General features: G+C 37.7%; 1 long non-coding RNA gene across 3 annotated transcripts in view; it reads left to right on the forward strand.

The window, feature by feature from the left end:
* The window catches only part of LOC119578990, a 60,630-nt gene extending 52,588 nt beyond the window's left edge, over window positions 1-8,042 (forward strand). For all 3 annotated transcript variants that reach the window (XR_005229233.1, XR_005229234.1, XR_005229235.1), the window contains exons 2-4: window positions 6,944-7,069; window positions 7,405-7,478; window positions 7,992-8,042. This is a non-coding gene — a long non-coding RNA (uncharacterized LOC119578990). The remainder of the gene's footprint in view (window positions 1-6,943; window positions 7,070-7,404; window positions 7,479-7,991) is intronic.
* The last annotated feature ends 1,012 nt before the right edge of the window (window positions 8,043-9,054 follow it).

Consider the following 9,054-nt stretch of genomic DNA (forward strand, 5'->3'; position numbering starts at 1 on the left):
AAAATTGTGAAATTTTAAAACGAAAAAAACTAAATTTTCCACGTTTCCTGCTAATTTAAAAAAATCCAATATACTATGCTATTTGCTACATCTATGAAAACAAATACTTAAATTAAATATCTCCTCCATCTTTTTTATGTCTACCATATCTATACACCCATATAGCAATCTATTTGTCTGTTTATATATCAGTCTTTTCCTTTGATCCATCCACTTTTATATTATTATCTCTCTTCTCTCTGTTTATCCTGTCTCCTTACTTACCTACTTAACCTCTACAAGACATACACGTTACCATATTATGAAGCAGAAACAGGGGAGACTCATGGAATTTCAAATTTGTACGAGAGTTGCAGCATTTTTGGCGAATTTTCAGACGGGCTACACACGTCACCAAACTCAACTCTCTAGTAGGTCGTAGATGACTGTAGAATGCGAAGGGGAGGTCTCCACATTAAGGTCATGGCACCACAACACAACACCACACACACACACCACAAAAAACACACAACACACACACCACACACACACACCCCAAACACACACAAAAATATAATAATATATATATATATATATATATTATATATATAATATTTTATATATATATGTATATATATATATATACACACACACATACATACCTACATATACACATTAATACCCAGGAAAATGAGCGAAAAAAGTCCTCTGTCGATTATACCGGGTTAAGTGAATGATAAAAAAGTAAAGAAAGGAAATATTGTTGATCTTTAGAAAAAAAATAAACGAAAGAAATAGAACAAAGTGTTTCATTTTCACTTTCCTCTCAGCCTTTCCCGTGGGGGGGGGGGGGGAGAAAAACAAAAAACTATTTCAAACGGGTTTTTTTTTTTCTTCTGTAGAAAGCTTTTTGGGGCCCCCCCCCCCCCCCCCTCCAACTCCCTTTTTAAAACCGTTATATATGCTAGCGTGTTTCATTGGTGTTAAGAAATATGCTCTAAGATGGCCAAACAAATTAATTCTACAAGGACTGGGGGTTGCAGTCACTATGCGCGCGGATGTTAAGTTTTCTGAAATTTATCTTAATATATATTCCTTTCCTTTTGTATTTCCCGATCGATTGACAAGTTTAATTATTAAGGAAGTTTTTCGGAGAGAAAAGTTCGAGTACGTTGAAGTGTGAGTTACCTTTAATAGAAGTATTAAAGGGAGTATATTAACGTGGGAGAAATGAGCAGAATATCTACTAACGGGGAAACATACTTGTAGGATATGCCACTATACAAATTTACCTCTGTAGATGTATTTCCGTAAATGTTAGCAGCGGATTATACTTTTCACAGAAAGACAACCAAGATATATAAACAGATGCTTTGGCAAGTCACATAACTGATAACCCCAAACCTACTGACATATCCACAGGGAAAGCGCAAGGGAAAAGGGGGTAGGAGGAAGGCAATGCCATAGATACCATAACTTACCCACTCCTATTATAAAAACCCTTTTGTCCAAACTTTCCCCATAAGGTAAGGAAGGGGGAGGAGGTGGAAGAGGGAGGTGGTAGGGGAAGGGGAAGGGGGGGAGGGGGAGTTATCTAGGTCCTGCATGGTAATTATAGACACATCGAGACAGGACAAAGAAGATAAGATATGAGAACAATTAGCTTCTGCAAAAAATACAAGGTTAAGGGTTGGATGCTTAGGGTGTGGTGGCACCAGGGGAGCTTTAGGGTGAAATATGAAAAAAAAAATGCACGCTCATGTGCACAGTTTCCTTGTGTGGGTGGAAGCAGTGAATCTGAATGCTAAGGTGTGAAAAAAGAGAAAAGGGAGAACAAAAATATATCCCTATACATAATACAAATACAGAGAGAGAGATAGCGAGGGAGGGGAGAGAAGAGAGAGAAAAAAGAGATAGGAGAGAGAGAGAGAGAGAGAGAGAGAGAGAGAGAGGGGTGAGAGAGAAGAGGAAGAGAGAGGAGAGAGAAAAGAGAGAGAGAGAGAGAGGAGAGAGAGAGAGAGAGAGGCGAGAGAGGAGATTTCCATGTTAACTCTGTGGTGAAACGTAAACACCGTACCATAGAGCATCCGATTTCGTCAGCGAAGACACCCGCTCACCTGTCGTTCCAAACAAACATGACAAAATGACATAAAACAATCATGAAACACCTTATAATCTTTATGTCTTCCATTCCCCCTTTTTTAAAATTTCTTATTATCTCTGTTAACGAGCGGTGTGCCTTCATGTTGGTGTTAGCAGATGCACTTGGGATAATCCAGGTAGATAAATTAATTCATAGATGCTCGAGAGAAATCTTGGTAAGGCAAGGACTCAAGGTTAATGTGTACGATACTTTGCACAAATGATCCCTTTTACCTCCTTGGAATGCATACACACACGAACACACTTACAAACAAACAGACACACACACGCATTAGCAAACACAAACATATGTGCACTAACATTCATATACACACACGTACAAACACAAACACACGCGCATACACAAATACACACTTTGAGATTATGAATAATACAAATATTTCATGTATATACCTCCACACCCGTATAAATACACGCAAACGCACATACACACACACAATCACACATATTAGGACCAAAACTAACATAACTGAAAACTCCTGCACACGCCCCTCCCTTCCTTTACACACTTACCGCCCTCTTTCCCATACATATACTCCTGCCCCCCCCCCCTACTGCCTGTCCCCACTTACCCCCCCTCCCCCTATACACACACACCCCCTCCCTCCAACCCCCCTTCTCTCAACACACTCAAAGGTCTTCCGTAAAAGTTCAAAGAAAGTGGAAGGCCCAAGAAGGGAGTCAGTCTGGCGAAGGAGGGCGACCCGACTACACCGTTTAAGGTAGGGGGCGCCGTGGTATGAGTCTGGCTGGGCTGCGCATGCGTCGGCTAACATTTTCCCTTTCTATGTGTGGATTTTATAAGGGTGTGAATTCGGGGAAAAATAGAGCTTTGTTTGGATTATTCTCGTTACGTTGTGGTGTTTTTGTGTTGTTGAATTTTATAATGAGAGTGATTTTATGCGCATGCGTCGGGTAAAGTTTCCTTTTTATGGTGTGTGGATTAAAAAGGGTTTGTAATTTGGGGGGATGTAAGACTGGTTTGTTTTTCGTTATATTTGTTATGTGTTATTAAGAAAGTAGAAAATTTTTGTTTTTCTCAAATTTTTCGAGAGTAATCGCATGGCGTGACTAAAATTTTCCCCCTTTGTATGTGTCTCAAAATTTTTAAAACTGTTGTATGTTCGTTACGTATGTTAAGGTTTGTGGGTATAGGGGTTCTTACGTTGTTGTTATACTTGTAGGTTTAAACGCATATGCTCGATAAACTTTTTCCCTTTTCGTGTGACGTGTGGACTGAAAAAAGTTTGTGTGGATTAGGGAATAGCGATACGGGTCGTTTATTCTCGCTATGTGGCTAATGGTTTTTTTTCCTGCGGGTGGAAATGAAGAGTCGCGCAGCGTCCTAACTTTTCCCCTTTTTATGGTGCGTGAAGGGGAATAGTTACGGGGGGTTTATATTGTTTTAGTGGTTTAAGGGGTTTTAGGTTCTTAAGGTGTTATACTTGTAGGAATATATATGCCAAGCGTCGACAAAAAATTCTCTTTATATAAGATTTTGGCTAGGGAATATTTGATACGGGTTTGTTCTTTTCTCGTTTTTGGGGGAAAATTTTGCCGTATAAGTGCCATTGTGCTTGATGTAATGAGAGTGACTGCAATGCGTCGACTCACATCTTCCCTTTCTCTATGATGTGTGAATTGGGGTTGTATGATACTGTTAGAGCGGTTTAGTGGTTAATTGTGTCCTTAAAGCTGTTGTTATCCTGTGGTATCAATGGAAAGGGCATGCATCGTTTAACTTTTCCCCCTTGCTAAAAAGAAGGGGATTGGTTGGGAAGAGTATGTTCTCTCTGGGGGTTTTTAGTAGTTATGGTTTATTTTTTTTAAACCCGGGGGAAATAAATGCTGCGTTGACTCACATTTTCCCTTTCTATATGATGAGTGATTTGGGGTTGCATGCTACTTGTAGAGGAGTTTGGTGACTAACGGTGTCCCTAAAGGAGTTGTTTTAATTACGGTAACAAAAAAGTGATTGCACATGCGTGGACTAAAATTTCCACCTTCTATAATATGTGTGGATTTTATATGTGTAAATTGGAGAACAGTAGAGACGTTTTATATCATCATCATAATGACTAATACTGTTTTTATATAGTTTTTTTAATTTTAGTATAAAGTTTAAATTTGAAATTAGAGACGGGCTATATAAGGTCGTTAAAAGGGGTTTAATTTTGGTGTTATAGGGTACTTTCTGCTAAAATAAATAATGGACGAGTTTGAACGGTATTGGAAAAGGTAGATAATATCATTTTAATATAAATATGCGTTTAAAACATAAGCTATGTTTTTCCTTTTCTGTGTGTTATATATCTAAATAACGCACAGAATTATATATGTTATATAGTCTGTGTGAGTAATAACTTTTACTGTAGTATGAATATGTTAATCTCAAAATTAACTACGTGCTAAACTTTTTTTTTTTTTTTTGTTTTTTTGTTTGTTTGGGTTAAAAGGGTTTTTGGGGTAAAATTCGAAAGGTATAATTCACGTGACGTCTCATGAATAAAAGATGAGGGCCGTGGGGGACACTCATGACATGATGTATTAATTTTAAGGATCGTCTTAAAAGTATTTGGTTTCTTCCGATATGAGTTATAAGCTCTTTCCAAAAAAAAATGCATTTGTCAATATTATTAAGAAAAAAAAACAGCGATTATTTTACGCAAAGATTAAAATTTCCATTAGTTTGTTAGCAACATAAACGATTTAAAGACAATAATAAAACGTTTCGGTAATCATCCATCAAACTCGAAAAAAAGAAAGAAAAAAAAAAGAACAAACATTAAAAAAAAAAAAAAAACAATAAAGAAAAGAAAAAAAAAAAAAAAAACCCACACGCACTCACTCACGAAACACATCAGGGTGAAGTGTCAAATCTCATTCATTGTAATTCATCTTACCTATGAGGATCACCCCCTTCCCCTCCCCCTCCCCTCCCCCCCTCTCCCCCTTTCAAGGTTGAAGCGGGAAAAACCGTAGGGGGGGGAGGGAGGGGCGTAGTAACCGATACCAATCTTCTTTTTTTTTTTTGTTAATCTCCTCGATTATTTTTTGTAATGTTTTTTATCTTCGTGTCAATCTTATGTTAATTATTGTTTCTTTTTTGCCTTCATTGTCCTTCAAAATTTCTTTCTCCTCTTTTCTCCCTCTCCCCCTCCTCCTCTCCCTCTCTCTCTCTCCTCCCCTCCCCCCTCCCTCCCTCCCTCCTCTCTCTCTCCTCCCCTCCCTCTCTCTCCTTTTCCCCCCTCTCTCCTCGCCCCCTTCTCATCTCCTCCTCTCCCTTCCCCTCCCCCTTTCCCCCTCCCTCCCCTCTTTTTCTTTTCCCCCCGCCCTCTTTCCTTCACCCCTTTCCATTCCCCTTTTTCCTCTCCTTTCCTTTTCCCTTTACCCCTTTTTCCCCTTTTTTTTTTGCTGCTTATTTCCCTCTACTTCCTTTATCTCTAAAATTTTTTCCCCCCCCCCCCCCCTCAATTATTTCCCCTTTTTGTCCCTTTTTCCCTTCTCCCCACTAACTTTCCCTTTTTTTTTTTCTTCTTCCTTCTAACTTTAAACCCCTTTCCCTTTAAACTTCACTTTTTTTTTCCTTTTTTCCTCTTTTTTCTCTTCCTCTTCTATCTATCTTATCCTCTCTCCTTCTTTCTATCAATTTTCTTCCCCCTATCTTTTTTTCCCCCCCTCTCCCCCCCTTTTTTCTATCTATCTTCTCTCCTCTTCCCCCCCCCTTTTCTCTCCTCTCCCCTTTTCTCCTCTCTCCTTTTCTCCTCTCTCCCCCTCTTCTTCTCTCCTCTCCCCTCTCTTCTCTCTTCCTTCCCCCCTTTCTTCTTTTTCTTCTCTCCTCTTCTTCTTCTTCTTTTTTTTCTTTCCCCCCTTTCTTTTTCTTTCCCCCTCTCCCTCTCTTTTCTCTCCCCCTTTTTTCTCTATCCTCTCTCCTCTCTTTCTCTCCTCCCCCCCCTTTTCTTTTTCTCCCCCTTCTCTCTCTTTCGCCCCTTCCTCTCTCGCCCTCTTTCTCTCCATTCTTCCCTCCTCCTCTCTCTCTCTCTTCTCTTCCCCCTCCTTCTCTTCTCTCTCCTCTCTCTCCTCTTCTCTCCCTCTCTCTCCCCCTCTCTTCCTCTTTTTTCTTTCCCCCTTCTTCCCTTTCCCCTTCTCTCTCTCTCCCCCTCTCTCTCTACCCCCTTCTCTCTCCCCCTTTCCCCCCCTCTCCTCCTTTTTTTCTCTTTTTCTCCTCTCTCTTCTCCTCCTTCCCTTTTCCCCCCCCTCCTTTTTCCCTCCCTCCCTTTTTTTTTTTCCTTTCCCCCCTTTTTTCCCTAAACCCCGTTCTCCTTTCCTCTTTCCCCCTTTCCCCTCCCTTTTCCCCTTTCCCCTTCTTCCCCTTTTTCGTTTTTTCTTCCTTTCATTTTTCCCCTTTTTCCCCTTTTTTTCCCCCCCCTTTCCCCCCTTTCCTATTTTTTCTTTTCTTTTTTTGCCCCAACCCAAGAATCATTTTTCCCCAATCCATGCGTTTAAAAAAAAATTAAAAACGGAAGGGGAAAAAGGAAATTTGGTAAATAAAAAAATTAAAAACCGAATTTGGGTATTTCACCAAAGGGGGGGGCCGGGGTATTATTCCTTTTGGGGTTTTTTAATTGTTCAATTTTTTCCCCAAACCCTTTTTAAAAAAAAAAACCTTTCAAAATTTTTTTTTTTGCTGGGGTTGGGGGTTTCCCCTTTTTTTAAATATAAGGGGGGGCCTTTTTATACTAATCAAATTTTTTTTTTTATTTTTTTTGGGAATTTTTCTTTTATCTTTTGGAAAAACCAGATGAAGGTCCGGATTGCAATTGCCCTGCTCCTGGCAACCCTGATGATCGTTACTCATGCACTTGCAACGCCGTTCCTCAGGCTGAAGGTGCCAACGGCCTCGTTTGATTTCAAAAACCAATTTCAGGTAAGTTGTACTTCGCTCTTTATTTATATATATTCGTTTATTTGTTTGTTTGTTTTTTATTCTGTTTTCGTTAGTTGTTCCTTTATTATCTTTTTCGAGTTTGTCATTTTTATTCACATGTTACATGTGTGGATGTGTGTGTGTGTGTGTGTGTGTGTGTGTGTGGTTTTTGTTTTGTGTGTGTGTGTGTGTGTGGGGGTTGGTGTTGGGTGTGTGGTGGTCTTGGGAGGTGCTCGTGTGCATACCCAAGCCTCACACCTTCACGTATTTTACCTGCGCGCACCATGTTTCCTGTACATATGAAGTACCTTTCATGCATCAACTTTTTCGTTTAGAAATTCTGGGCTCGATGGAGGCCCCACCAGGACGACCGCTACTGGCATGGCTTCGACATCGACGGATACACGAAGTGAGTCTTCCTCTTGTGGCTCAGATCTTTTTATTTATGTATCAGTTTATGTATCTGTATTTTTATGTGTATCAGTTTATGGGTCTATCTATGTATAAGTTTATGTATCTATCTACATATGTATGTATCTCTCTATCTGTTTGTCTGAGTGTTTGTTAGTCTTTGTCTCCGTCTTCTATCTATCTACCTATCTATCTGTCTATCTGTCTGTCTACCTATCTATTATACATTTGGTTGTTTTCGATAAGACAGATATTCGCATAAAAAAAAGTTTAGCTGGCAATCTTTTTATTCAAACATTAAATACATAAATTCATGTTTTTTTTTTTTTATTTTTATTAATAAATGTGTTCACTCATGATACCTGTAATATAATGCTCTCTGTGTACATTCCCTTAATGCCATAGAAATTTAGTGTCAAATTAAAACAATGGATATTCGTTCTTCTTTCCTTCTTTTATTTTTTAAAACTGATTTATTTCATCACATTTTTTTTCAATTTTATTTTCCCAGGAACGGTTAGGCCTAAGGATCCCGAGAGGAGCTCCGTGGGAACTTCCGGTAAAGTTGATTTGCTATTGTTTTCAAAGTCATTCTGTGTTCTCGTTGTTTTTGAGGTATTTGTATTGTTGTTTTGAAGGTCGGTCGGATACACACACACACACACCCCCCCCACACAACACCCCAAAACACCAAACCCCCCAACACCCACACACACACACAAAAACCACACACACACCACACCCACCCCCCAAAAAAAAAAAAAAAAAAAAAAAAAAAAAAAAAAAAAAAAAAAAAAAAAAAAAAATGTAAATATATATAAATAAATATAATTATTTTCCATTATTTATCACATTTCATCAAGAAAAAGGTTTTCCTTTCCAATCGAAAAGGGAAAAACTTCAGGGGAAGAAAATTCCCGGATGGGGACTAAAAAAAAAACCGATCTGCATTTTTTCTATCTTTAAATGGCTATAATTTCCTTCTAAACTTAAACTATCATCGTGCCTGATTTATGTATTTTTTTCTTTTCGATTCCGGTTTTATAATTTTTTTTTTTTGGTTTTTTTTTTGTTTTTTATAATTTAAATTTCCCTTCTTCCCATCCCATATGTATTTTTTTTTTTTTTTCATATGCCCCTGAAATAAAAATTTTTCTGTATCACGAACTTTATTAGCTTTCCTATTCTTAAAAAAAAGAAATGAAAATTATTAATAAATTAGATACAACATGACTAGAAAAAAGTGAAATAAAGAAAAAAAATTTATTATCTTACCATCCCCCTTGTTAAAAAATAAAAATAGTAATTTTACTATTTTATTTTTATTTCTACTACACTACTATCTCAAATTTTTAAAAAAAAAAAATTTTTAAAAAACCAAAAAAAAGGGAAAAAAAAGTAAAAAAAAATAAAAAAAATGTTTTTAAATTTCGGGGTGAAATGGAAAAAAAAAAAAACAAAAAAATTACTTTTTTAAGGGTTTTGATAAAAAATTTAAATAAGTAGCGGGGGGGTGTTTTGAAAAAAAACACAAAAAAAAAAAAAAAAAGTTTATAAAAATATAAATTTTTTTT

This window comes from Penaeus monodon, chromosome 11, assembly GCF_015228065.2.
Source record: "Penaeus monodon isolate SGIC_2016 chromosome 11, NSTDA_Pmon_1, whole genome shotgun sequence".
Classification (NCBI taxonomy): domain Eukaryota; kingdom Metazoa; phylum Arthropoda; class Malacostraca; order Decapoda; family Penaeidae; genus Penaeus; species Penaeus monodon.